General features: G+C 46.6%; 1 protein-coding gene across 8 annotated transcripts in view; it reads left to right on the top strand.

Moving 5' to 3' along the window:
• Positions 1–1,260: 1,260 nt before the first annotated feature.
• MBNL2 (muscleblind like splicing regulator 2) overlaps positions 1,261–13,624 on the top strand; it is a 156,974-nt gene continuing 144,610 nt past the window's right edge. For 2 of the 8 annotated variants that reach the window (XM_032314981.1, XM_032314986.1), the window contains exon 1: positions 1,262–1,501. The gene's annotated coding sequence lies outside the window, so the exon portion shown is untranslated. Of the gene's footprint in view, positions 1,502–13,624 lie in introns of all 8 variants that reach the window. The other 6 variants (XM_032314984.1, XM_032314987.1, XM_032314985.1 and 3 more) reach the window with 4 other exon arrangements.

Below are 13,624 nucleotides of genomic sequence, written 5' to 3'. Positions count from 1 at the left end.
ATAGCCTACACATCACATGAAACCTTGTGTTTCTAAACCGCAGTCAGCAAAATCAAAGGAAACCACTATATTCCACCTCAACTTTTACTTCATTACGGAGACACTGAGCAGTTGCTCATAAACAATGGTGCGTTGGTTCAACCTTTCAGATGAATGGGGCTTTGTTCTGCTTTGGTCTAGTCATGGAGTCAAGACACTTCATTTTTAAAATTCAAAATGTTGTGTTTCAGCGGAAGGAAAACGTATGCTTTTGTGTTTTCCAAATGCCATATGGTTTTTGTTTGTTTGTTTGTTTGTTTAGAGCATGCAGAAGGACTGTTGACTGGGGTCAAAATAAATGACCCATGCCAACCTTTCCGTTTCTGTTTTCCTGCTTTATCTCGGGGAACTTCAGCACCTCTAGACAACCTTGGGCGACTGGCACCCGATGGTGCCCCTTGGATCTTGGATCGTGTGCCGTGTGCGTTCTGCTGTGACTATCTTCCAATGACAATATGGGCCAACGCGCAGCATTGATCAAATGGTACCTGAGGTCGCTTAGGATTAGGGGAAAGCACACCTAATCCTCTCAGGGGTGCCAGCCAACAGGACAAAAGGGTAATGTGTAGCTATCAGTTGTATTGTTCAGCATCCCCTAATTGAAGACCCCAGTGGCTGGAAAAACTTGGATGAAAGCTCTGCGAGCTCCAGCTAATTAGGCACTGCAGTTACCAGCTGTTCTTCAGGGAAGCTGCGTGCGAGGGGGTTAAGCATGTTTTGATTTCGACTACGCACCCGGGCTCACGCAGCCTCCCCCGCTGATGCAAATCAGCTGTAAAAACGCCCCGCAAGGTATTCCCCCGCCCGGGGTCGACGTGCAGCGGTCTCTCCCCGAAAAACAAATCCATGCTTTGTCAACTGGGGGAGCATGACTTCAGTTTCCGGTACCAACCTGGATCCCTCCGGAATCTGCCGAGTTGGTACATTGGGAAAGTATTGGCAGGGCCGCCGCGAGCTCGGGGCCGGCCGCCTTCCCGGGTGTTTTCTCCAGCTACCCCCCCACCCCCACGCCCCACGTCGGCTCTGCCCACGCCGTGCCACTTCGTGTCGGGGCTGCGATCGCTTTCCGCGGAGAGGGAGATTCCTCTTTCATCAGTATGGATGCACTGTTTCCACGCACGGCCGGCGCGGTGTTGCCGTGTCAGTCACCCGGTGGGGGCCGGCCGGCGGCGAGGAGGGCTGACGAGCCGGCCGCCGATTGGCCGCCCGCGGGGGGGCGGGGCCTGCCGGGAGGAAGGGCCGCCGCGTACAGCAACAGAGTTTAGACTGTCTTTGCTTCATCATCTGAAGGCAAAATTTTCCAGCTACGGCAGACGGCTCGCAGAGTACAATACCCAGGGAATGAGGACTATTTACATGGAAATTTCTGCCTCATGATGCCGCGGAGAAGCCTCGGCCGCCTGATTCTGCCAGATGTTCCCGGGGTTACTGTAAACGGAAAGAAGAGGCAGAGCTAAACAAGGTAAGAGAATCATCCCCCCACCCCACCCCCCTCCTTTTTTTTTTTTTTTTTTTTTTTTTTGAATGTTTAAAGAGTTTGCTGCAGTATGCTGCATTCCATGTGTGTGGCTCCGGGAAGCCAGGGAAACCGGATTCCACTAATTCAAATGTGATCCTTGCAGGGGACCCTGGAGTTTTACGTAACATTCAGATGGGAGGGAAAGAGATGGCAAAGCTTGAGTCGATGCCGCCTGTCTGGGGTGAGGCATAAAACGAGTTTTTATTCCAGGAGCAGATCTATTTATTCCTTCAACAGAAACCATTGGAATTCTTGGGAGCGATCTTGCTTTGCTTGGGAGAGAGCCTTTACACCCTGCCGTGGTTAACTCCCGAATAAATAAAGTTTACGTGGATCCCATTATTTAAAAACGGGCTTGTAATTCAGAAGGGGAAAAGAAAACTTCGCGGTAAATCATCATGCGTGGAAGGTTTAGCAAAAAAAAAAAAAAAAATAGGTCTGTTTATTAGAAATGAGGGACCTGCCTCGCTCTGTAATGCCACGGCGTTGAGTTTCAAAAGCACATTTTGAACGAGCTAGCAAGAGGTAGCTTTCTGACAAGTTTTCGATACTGTAGTTCAATGTTTACATTTCTTTTTCTGGCATGTCTGAGCCTTTGTTTTCAGCTTAAAAGTGGAACCATTATATTCAAAAGTAAAGCTGGGTTAATAATGCTTACTGCAATTATCTGATCTTTATGCATTTTTAATGAGAACACACAGCCCGCAGAATAATTTAATGAGGGCAGGCTAGCTTTTAAAGCTGTGTCTCACTATGCCGAACCATATCAACTTTCTTGCCGAGAAGCAGCAGGGAGAAATGATGGAGATTTATTTTTAACACACTTGGCCCAAGAGAAGGAAATGATATATTTGTTAAAGAATTCTTTCTGCCCTTTTCCGTTTTAAATTTCTGCCAGGCATGAGGAAACTGTGCTTTTTTGTTAGGCCTCGGAAGCATGTGTTTACAATAAATGTGTAACATTTTTAGAATAGTTAGCAAGCACTGAAGCGAAGAAAAAAAATCTGACTTGCCCAACCACTACCACCGTGAATGTTCTTCAAGAAACATCGCTGTCCTTTTAAAAGACAAAGGTTAAGTGCAAAGATATTTGTTAATTTGTTAATACGTGAAATTGGGGGCTAATGAAGTAAAAAAGAGAGAGAGAGGGGAGGGCATGCTTCTCATCTTTCAATAAGATTAAGTTTCTCCAGCTACCCTCCTGTCTTGTGAGGGGCAATTCAAATATTCATTTAAAGAAAGGCAATGCCACGTAGATTCTTCTAGACCCACTGTTTTCACTTTCAAGGAGAAGTGCAGGACATTAGCCCAGAACTTCTGACGTCATCCCCCAACTATTTCTGCTGTGTGTTCTTTTATTCAGGCTCGTGGAGAGGAATATTGCTTTATGTCCTGGCTAGGAACATTCTGACTCTCACTTGGCAGGTCTTGAGTTATGTCTTCATAGCCTACCCCGGCCTTTCGAACCCCCCAACCAGTCTCCAGCAGAACTAGGGCATCTTCTCCTACCTGCCTCAGGTCGGGCGGGTCCGGGCAGGTTCTATGCAGGGTTCTGGCTTCGCTGGCAGAAAGCTGCAGGGAGCGGAGCACGGCTTTGCTTCTGGCTCAACTTCCCCTTGGCACAGCCCAGTACTGCCACCTGGGTGGACAGTGCCTGTGTCCTCATTCCCAGTTCCCCTAGAGCCACTATTAGGGACCGAGGTTATGCCACCAACTCTGTGGCTGGTTGTGATGGTGGGAACAGCTGCTTTTATACAAAGGGCATCATGTCCTAGGGCAGATGGGCTGACGGAGGGGAAGGCCAGTCCTGCGGGCTGTTAATCCGTGTCACAGGTGGTAACCTTGGTCAAAGAGATCAGAAGAAGGTTAGTTTTAGTTTTGTTTTGTTTTGTTTCGTTTTTACCACAGAGCCTTTTAAGAGAGAATTTACATCAGGACAGATGGGAGTTTTCGGGAGTTCCTGGTTCTAGTTGATGTTCCCTTTCGTGCTACTTCTGTAGCCTTAATAAGTAAGCACCCACCTCAGTTTCTCTTTCTCTTAATAGAACTGAGTAATACTTGCTATGCTTTCTGTCATAATTCTAGCATGTTGAGAGGCCTTGATCTTATACCAAAAAAAAAAAAAAAAAAAGTCGTTTGTCTCTTGCTACAAAGAGCTATTTAAAGTACAAAGGGATAAAACCTTTGTATTAACGAACTGTTGGCAAATGCCTTAGGGTATTAAGATAGTCATATTTCCAGAACCCTTCACTCTACTTCATGCTCGTGTCCATTTTCTAGGGTTATTTTTCCTTAGACCAACAAACAAAATTTCCAAGGAGATCAGAGCGCCAGTGTTTGCATTTTCTCCATCGATCTGGTCTAATATACGAGAAGCTGTGCCAACCAGACTATTTCAGACGTAGGCCTTGTAGTGCCCAAAGCATTTTGTGCTATTTTTGCCTTGACTTTGCATTAAATTTGTGAAAGTGGAATGAATAAGACGGAAAATAAGAGGAAATGAAGAAAATATGCTTGCAAAACATACTGGTTATGTAGCTTTACTGGTTAACAGCCTGCCTCCTCTCTGCTAGTTGTTTTAATTTGCTGTTGCTATGGTGAAAACAAATCAATATCACATGGCTACCAGCCAGTCCCGCGCTCAGGGAGCGCCATCGAAATTCAAGATCAGGTACTCAAGATTCCGAGCAAGAATTAGGAGAAGAGCATTTAGATTTGAGTTGAAGAGAATTCCTGATGGTAGATGGACTAGGCTCAGTCTTGTGTGCATTTTCTCTCCCTTCCTTCCTGATAACAAGAGATGGAAAGGAGGCCACAGTGATTTGTTTACATTTTCCAAAATGACAAAACACATCATCAGCATAGAAGTACATTGCTAACATTGCAAGGGGGTTCTGATTAATGAATGGGGGCATGTGGGGCACAGGGTACGTAGTTTGGGTGCCTTTAATATCTTCAGGTACAGCTGCACCTGAGAGCTGAGAGGGTCAGAAGCAGTTACTTCCGGCTGCCGTGTCAGGCAGAGAAATCTGGCAGCTCTAGGGAGCAGGTGGGCCGTGGAGGCGAGGGGCATGGCAGAAGGGCGGGGAGTGTAAACCATCAACGCCAGCCAGGGACAAAGTCAAGGGGAAGCCATGCGTCCAGAGTCAGGCCAGGTGAGCCCGGAACCCCAGGGGCCGAGCAGAACAGGGTAAAGGGCACTTACCTAGGCCTAGCAAGGAAAGAGAGGAAGGGGCTGTGAACAGAAACGAAGGGGTCGTGCTCACAGGCATCTTTTCTGGAATGGTCAGCTGACTCGGATGGGCAGAGATGCGCCTGGCCGTGGGGAGCCAGGAACTAGATATTTCACGCTTCGGTTTCTCTTGGAAGAATGAGGCAGAAAGACTTAGCTGGGCTTTGTAAATTAGTTAACAATACTGTGTTTCTCTCTCTCTGTGTCTCTCTTTTTTATTTTACTCAGCTCAGTTGTGTCTTATGTTTTATTTTTTAACGTATACAAATTGTGAGTTGCAGCCGTGGTAATACTCCTGGTAAGGAGTGCGAGGTGGCGTCATGGCAGGTCCGCATCAGGCCTGTGCCTCCCACAGCTGGGAGCTGTTTGGCTGGGGCGAGTCCTGCCTCTGCTGCTGAGAGTGAAAACAGCTGTGAAAGGGAGAGCCCTAGGCTTTCTTCTGTGAACCTGCACCGCAGGCCAGTGCTCAGAGTTTCAGCGGGCCTCCTCCCCTCGGTGTGGCAGAAAGGCTTGGTAATAAAAGTGGACCCACCGACCTACCTTAGAGCCCTGACAGAGAATGCATTGTCTAGGAGATGCGAGGTCAGTATATTCCATCAATCAGTCAACAAGTGTTTATTAAACACCTCCTGGGTTCTTTTGGTTAGAACAAGTCAATTACCTAACAACTGGCTCAGTGTACGTGCAAAATAAAGGGCAGACAGAAATGATGCAAAATCGAAAGTTTCAAAGACTTCAGTGATAAATTTACTGGTTCATGTTAATTTCACATTGACTATCGGGCATTTTTTATAGGTTTCAGACAGCTCTTGGTGTTTGGAGGGGGAGAATAAAGGATGGAATTTTGAGTTTTAAGTGTCTAAATATACTTTCTTCACCTCTGTTACATTTCTCTGTATAAATGCTGTTGAAGTAACATATAGAGATGTAAGAGGAACAGCAGACATATGAGAGTGCTCTGAAAAATCCCAAATATGAGGCTGTTGAGAGCAATTGCCCAGACTCAGCCAGCCGAGATTCAGCCCCTAAGTGACTGGGGAACATGGACGCGTCATCTGAAAAGCCTTAAACACCAGTCACCAAAAGGAAATACTAGACCCTCTCCCACACTCCTGAGCCTCAGGGCACCTGGGGAGCCCCTGATGCAATTATCTTGCCATTCCTAATCCCAGCAAGGAAACCTGATTCCCGATCTTGGAGGATTAAACTTCCCCCACCTTTCTTCCCCCTTAAAAACAGTTACTTTTTAAAAAATTTATTTCCCCTTTTAAACACAAAGTTTTGGCTTTGTTTTATTTATTTATTTATTTTTTAACCCTAATATCACTGTGTATTTTCTGAGTGTAGACAAGCTGCAAGGTTAGGGACCCAGTTTGGGGAGAGCTGAGAGGGCAGACCTATGGGGTAAACGAACCTAAAGAAGTCTTTTTAGTTATGAGTCTTGGCAGGCAGATGGGCAGTGCTAAGGTTTATGAGCGTCTATGCAAGCTGACAGTTGTAAGAGATTTGGGGGTGGTGAGCCCCCCTCAGAGGACAAAGGGAGGAGGCAGGAAACAGCCGGCGAGGCAGGTCCTGGTTCTTAAGCATTTGCAATCCACAATCGGCAGGGAACAAGATACTTACAAATAAGATAAGAATAGGTCAGCACACAACTGTCCTCAGAAGGATAATTAACATACGTATACACTTTACAAAAGGGCTTTCACAGACATTATCTCAATTAACAGTTCAAAAAGAGGGTTAAAAAAAACACAAACAAACAGGAGCCTAATATTAGAGCACGAGGTAAAGCTCCTGGAACAGATGAGTTATAACCTGGATTAAAAAAAAAAAAAAAGTTCATTTTTATTTTGTCTGTGGTTAGTTGACTTGAATTTTGAAGAGCAGGACAAACTTCTGAGTGTCCCTGGTACATGTATGCCCGTCACTCTCTCCTATCCCTACAACTTTTCCTGGACAACCCATCATGAGGAGTACTTGGGAGGCAGCCTAGTTGCCAAGCAGGGCAAGAAGAGAGGTTGATAGGCTTTGCGGCTCTCAGCTCTGACTTCTCGGAAGGCAGCAGGGGACAGAACCTCTAGTGGCTTCCTGCCCAGAGCCAGCCACACAGCAGCAAGGTGAGTTTGGCTGTGGATGACAGGAAGGAGCTTCTAGAACATAAAGATCATTAATGGTTGCAGATGGCTTGTAGATCTGGGAAAAACCAAAGTCAAGAACGAAACCAAAATTCAGACTATTCCATTCGTCCAAGAGAGCATCTCATTGAGTCCACTCATGCCCGGGGAGGCCTGTCATTTTTAGAAATCTCAGACATACCTGATACCATTTACATAATAATGAAAAAGTGCTGGGTGATAATAATAATAGTAATGCCTTATGTGTATAAATCAGTTTTTAATCATCTCTTTTATGATCACAACATCCTCCTTTTGTCCCTTTTTTATGAGTTAAACAGAAACTGAACTTGAGTGAGATAAAGCTCTGTGTTAAAAAATGTCAGTAGCCAAAAACCAGAAAAGCTGGTCCTCAAAACTATGGGGGATCTGTGCACGGGATATTCCATGAGATAAAGCAGTCTTTAAATGAAATCACCCTGCGGTCTGACTCGGAGTTTCTGGTTATGGATCTTGCATAGAGTGCACAGAGCCCAACCCAAAGAATTTTGGAAAGACAGTCATGTTTTTAATTAAGATATTGAATTATTTTAAAAATCTATAAATTTCTGGCATCCAAGATGCAAGCTTCAATTAATCAACTAGAAAGTATTGGTGAAACATATATCCTATCAGTGATTTACTACTTGTAATTTTAAATGCTCTGGTAGTTCGGGAAGGTAGAATTATCTGTGAAGATAACTTCGTAGAGGAAGGGATGCTTCCTACAGCTTTGGATGGATATATTTTGTCCAGATCAGTGGTTCTAAAGTGCCATGTCTATACCCTAAGCCGAGGTAGGGCAAGATGATTCACTAGGGGAGGAATAGCTGAACTCGCATCTTATACATTATTTAACTCATCCTTTTAAAATGTCAATTTTCCTATGTTTGGTAATGTATGTAACATATTAGTACTGTTAGGCAAGTATAACATTTATAAATAAGTAACAACCTGAAAACAGTTGTTCCTGCTCCAACCTATTTTTCTGATAGGGGGATGTGTTCAAAAAAGTTGGAGAAGGCCGTTGTCAAAATCAGAGCAGGGAAGGTCCTCTCCAGAGGGAGATCAGCACGGCTGAATGTGTGGGGCCGGTGTGGAAACTTGTCTTTGGAGAACAGGGATGAAATGTTGGGGAGCAGTGGGAGAAAGGATTAGTGGGGAGGTCCGGATACAGCAGACCTGAAGAGCTATGAGGAGTTTAATTATTTGTTACCTATAACATCACATCTAATGCTTTAAAAGTGTTTCAGTTATGACCTATAAGGGAGAGGTGGAAGTTTGAAAATGCTAGGTATGATGCGGAAAGGGTTGAATTCGACTAGCAATCCAGAAGGTGTCCTGAAGGGAGTGTAAGAAAAGCTAGTGAGAGCTTAGAAGAGCCAAAATGCCACCAGCGTTTCTTTTAGGAGAAATGTCTATGGAACCCTAACAGAAATCTGATGGGAAAAGGGACCGACCGATAGGAACGAGCTGGAGGAGACGAAGGAGGGGATGAATTTTGAGTTCTGCTCATGGTGCTTTAGCTAATAATGGGTCATCCAAGCGGGCTATCCCATAGACGTTTGACAGTGTGGAGGTGTGGAGAACAGCTTCGATGCGAGGTTCCAAATGTAAATTGAGACATGCCTATGTTGAAATCATAATTGAGGCCACGGATGCTCGTAACCTTCAGGAGACAAGCAGATGACCAAGGATGAGCCATGGGGGGAGGACTGCCAGAGGCCTAGGAGGGAAGAAGAGCTAGCAAAGAATCCAGAAAGGAAATACCCACCAAGGAGCAATATTGCTGCCCCCTCCCAAAAAAATGAGTACCAAGACTTTTAAGCACCATACAGCAGTCTCTGTGGTTCCACAGGATGATAGAGCAGCCCCCCACACTGAATTATTCTACTGCACAAAGTTTACCCTCTCTGGCCCTAAAAGGGAAAATATTGGTTCACTCTAGTGGTGAGAGTCACAGATTCTCGGAAGGAGAGCGCGCCTGGGTGGCTCAGTCAGTTAAGCGTCTGACTCTTGGTTTCAGCTCAGGTCATGATCTCAGGGTCATGGGATCAAACTTTGCACTCACCTTGGAGTCTGCTTGTCTCTTCCCATCTGTTCCTCCTCCTCTCCTCTCTCTTACATAAGTAAAATCTTAATACTGGATGGCTAAGGAGATCCTCACAGCTGTGTTTTTCATATATACAGTTGACTTTTTAAAAAGTAGGTTTTCAGTAATAACCAAGAGAAGACACTTAAAACTAGCAATTATCAAGACTTCAGCAACTGTACCTTGAAATACACATTTTGGGGGTGCGGTTCTTGGTTAGGAGGGGAATTCCAGAGTGGTCGGAGATTTCGCTGGACACTGGTCATCCTAGTCTCACAGACCCAGAGGTCCATTTGTTCTTGAATCTAGCAGGTGTCTGCTAAACCCAGCCATGAGGCCTACTCAAGAAAATGAGAAAGCACTCAAAGTAGGCAAATGATGGTTGTCCTCATTGCAGATCCTATAGTGTGTACACCGCAGAACCCTTCTCAAATTTCCATGTGCCGTATGGTATCACCTGGAGATCTTATTAAAAATGTAGATTCTGATTGGGTGAATTTGGAGTGGGGCCCAACAGTGCATTTCTGATAAGATCCCAGATGATGAACACGCTGTTCATCTACAAGGCTCTAGAACACAATGGCACCTTTGCTAGCATCAGTGTAGATGGTGGCCAATGATTGGGTCTGGCATGGCTTTAAAGGAGGACTCCACAGGGCTCGGGGCCAGGACCCACCTCCTCAACCCAGTAAGCCTTTCCAGGCTGCTCAGGCTCAGTGTGGGGGTGAAGTTGAACTGACTTATCCACTGAGCCTTGCCCCAAAACCTCCATGGTCAAGGGCGCAAGGTAGGGACTTGCATGGCTTCCCGCAGTTCTGTGGCTATGGGCTGTGGGTCTGTGGATGTCTCCCTGGGCTCATGGCAGCTGTCTTCTCTGTGGACAGAGACTCTTAGCAATGCCCTGAGAGATGTGATCACTGCCTCAAGGGAAGACTAGTGTTTACACATGTGTTCCAGACGTCCTTCTCTCTTACGAAATCTATGTGTTCGAAACCAGCCTTAGACTGTTTCTTCTGGACAGTGGTCAGAACAGGGGCCGGAGAGTGTGACATGGCCACTCCAGTCCTCACGCCCTCCGTGGATCAGTTCAGGGAGCTCTGACAAACTCATCGTCTCTCTTAATGGTGCAGATAATGCCATTCTCTGCTCATGCTCTCCAAAGAATATGAAGAGTAGAGAAGAAGGGTTGTTATATGCAGTTAAAATTGCATTTGTTTCAAAATGCTCGTTTTAACGTTTTGCAATAGCAATGAAGACAATTTTAGAAACGATGGCTATCTAATGTGGTGGCTTCAGTGAAATGTCCAGGCCTGACTGGGGACAGCTTTATATGTCGCTACAAGTCTTATACCTGGTTTTGTGTCCATCTGTCTCCCTTTCCTTGAACGCTTCGTTTTCCTGTCTGTCCCACATGTGGCCCCACTTTCCTGGCCCAGGAGTAGAGCTAAACTGATTTAGAGGACGTCTTCCCTGCCCAGATGCCCACTGACTTCACACACAGATGGCCAGTGTTTTTAGGCATTTTTAATTTACCAATAACATTTTAGGAATGAAAGGAAACACATGTCTATTGAGTTTGAGTGCCTACTGTATGCCAAGCCCTCTGCCGAGTTCTTCATGTACATGGACTCAGTTAAGCCTTTCGATGAAGAACAGAAAGTCCAGGGAGGCTGAGTTACTTGCCAGGGTCCGCGAAAGCCGCCGGTGGCCTCCAGACACCTAGGCCTTTCCCGAGGGTGCTTCCTTGGGGCTTTGCTGCAGAGAAACTTCTCTGGCATCTGCACACACTGCTGGCCCAACTCCCTCCACGGTGAGGCAGGACACAAACAAGAAATGGCTGGCGTCCCGGTGCATGCCTGAGCTCAGTTTTAGTCAGGAGCTCCTCCTCACAAGGGGCCAGGATCAGTCTCTGGGGACGGCTGGAGCTTTCTCTCCATTATTCGTTGTCATTAGTTGGCCGTTTCTTGACTCTTCACTGTGTGTGTGTGTGTGTGTGTGTGTGTGTGTATGTGTGTAAGAAGCATAAAGACCTAAAGATGTCAACTTCTGGCTACCTTAAACAGACACCATATGTAAGAGCCCATTATGGGCTGTGAGGCGAGATGTGTGGTGCTGGGGCTTCGGGGCACCCTGTGAGAATTCTTCAAAATCCCATTTTCTGTCCACCGCCCTCCCTTCTCGCCCGTGGGGTTTTCTTGTGCGCAGGTCGCCGCTGCCCCTCTGAGGCCGGGGGTGGCCGTCCCCAGCTCGCCTGCCTGGCCTGCTCCGGAGCTCGCCCACCATCTCCTCTCCCTCGCTCTGCTCTCGGTCCTGGGCCTCCCTGCTGAAGGGCACACGTGGGGGCCCGCAGTTTCTGGGGTTCCCTTCACCCCGGCCCTGAGCTGGCAGAAAGGTCTCTTTATTTGCCCCCTTAGGAAGCCCACCCTTCCAGCCCTAAAGTCTCAGCTTCCTGGCAGCCACCACAAAGACCATCCCCTCAGGAAACTAAACAAACCCTATCTCTAGTTTCTCGGTTTCTTTTCTTTTCAAGTTCCCTGTTGCAGCTAGGCTGCAATTAAGCGTCAGGATCAAAGGGACTCGCTTGCCTCTGGGGTTGCAGGGACCCACGGACAGCTTTGGTCTCCTTAACTCCTTACTGCCCGGGAGCTGCGGCTCACCTGTACCCCGGTTCCTCTGGTGCTCAGGTGGCGGGATGGGGCCGGGGAGCGAGAGCTTGGGGAGCCACGTCAGAGCCCACAGAGGGGCCCCACACACACTCGAGGGCCAAACAGCGCCTCCTCCAGAGAGTCCCCCAACTGACAAAACCCATAAGCATGAGAGGCAAATCAGAGGGAATCCCAAATTGGGAGGAATGGGAGAGATTATCTAGCACCATATGTGTTCACCCTCGCCCGCAGCCCGGGGCCAGCAGGTCCTCGGAGCGGCTTCTCCACTTCCGTTGACTGGACAGTCACTACCTCAGGACGCTTATACACCACAATGTCTTATTGTAAAATTCATCATTGTGCTGAAATGAAATGTGACTCCAGGGCCTTTCACTCCCCAGTCCTCGTTTGGGTCTTCAGAGTGACCCAAATGCCTCGTCACAAGTTAACCGATATCAGTCAAGCAAGTTTCCTCTGATGAGAGCGGTTGGTCACTCTCTTACTTAATACTTTTATTTATGCAACTTAGGACACTCTGGACCCATATTGTTATCCTACTTGAACCTTGAACCAGCGGAGATCAAGGGATGGGGGTGGGGCACTGAGCTCCCTAAGCTCTGTTCAGGCCTGAGCACAGCGGTGGGGGGTGGGGGGGGAGCTGAGAGGTAGAGATGAAGTGAGGAGGGCCAGACACCTTCCCTGTGATGTGGAATGCTTGAAAAGTGTCTTCAGTCCCAACAATAGGCTGTAGACACCTTTGGAAGTATCTGGCAAGGTGCTAGACATGGACTTGAAAAACCCATAGGATGACTGATAGATTTAAATGGATATGTATGTACATAGATAGGTAGAGATAAAAATTAATAATGGATATAGATACATAGATACAGATTTAGATTAATATGAGTGGAGATTAATATTTCTATATCCAGATAAAGATAGAGATTTAGATGAATATATTACATATTTAGATTGATATATACGCACAGATCTATAATTAGTATATGTGCAGGCACACAGCAACAGGTATAGATTAGTATATATACAGATACAGATAAATAATCCACACAATTTGAATACCACACTAAAGCAGTTTTCAGAGGTCAAGGACATGTTTTGGGTGTCCTTTTGTTTTGTTGTTTCTGTTTTTCGGCTCCACAAAATGGCGATCCTTTTAGCCTCGGCTTCTAGTCCTCCTGGGGATCCTCTGTGGCTCTCAACACAGTCCTCAGCAGCTTGGAGACGCGCTCCACCATCAGCAGATGCCAGGGTCACCGAAGGAACTGATTAATCCCAGCACCAGTCAACAGTGGGCTGTGCTCACCTGTCCTTCCTTGGAGAGGGAGAAACCAGGAAGGATTTTCTCCCTCAGTTCCGCCTGGGGCCCCTACTCAGGGCCACGCTGAGCAAACAAAGGAAGGGCTGGTCAACTATTTCCCGACTAGCCAGCCAGGTTTTCATCCAGAGAAAGCCAATTCAAAGGCTCTCAAACTTGAGACAAGCCTTCCAGTTTTTCTTAGGAAAATTCCCAGGTTGAAATTTAACCTAAAGATCCGCAGGTCCTCTCTCTGCCTTTCCCCGCCCCCTCCAAGCCTTTACTACTAGTTTTACTAATGCCCATAAACCCAGCCAGCACTCTCTTCCCAGCTGAAAATTTGCCTTTTTAATTGAAACTACAAATTTCCTAGCTGACCACGAAGGAGCATAAATTCCCTTTGCCTCCCCACCCCGGGTAAAATTTATGTCGTATAACCCAGACCATGCTAAATAATTGATCAGAAAAAATGATTGAGAGGAGGGATTATTTTTGGAAACATTAACAGCCAAGAACCCTGGATGGGAAGTTGGAGAATGTCACTGTTTAAAACATCGTGGAAACCAGTGTGGATGTCAGTCTCCTGAGCCAGATACATGTCGGGTCTTGAGCTAATGGTTCTGTGCCTG

The sequence above is a fragment of the Mustela erminea genome, chromosome 15 (assembly GCF_009829155.1).
Source record: "Mustela erminea isolate mMusErm1 chromosome 15, mMusErm1.Pri, whole genome shotgun sequence".
NCBI classification, from domain to species: Eukaryota; Metazoa; Chordata; class Mammalia; order Carnivora; family Mustelidae; genus Mustela; species Mustela erminea.
The sequence above is the reverse complement of the archived record's forward strand: the minus strand, read 5'-3'. Positions and strand labels throughout refer to the sequence as shown.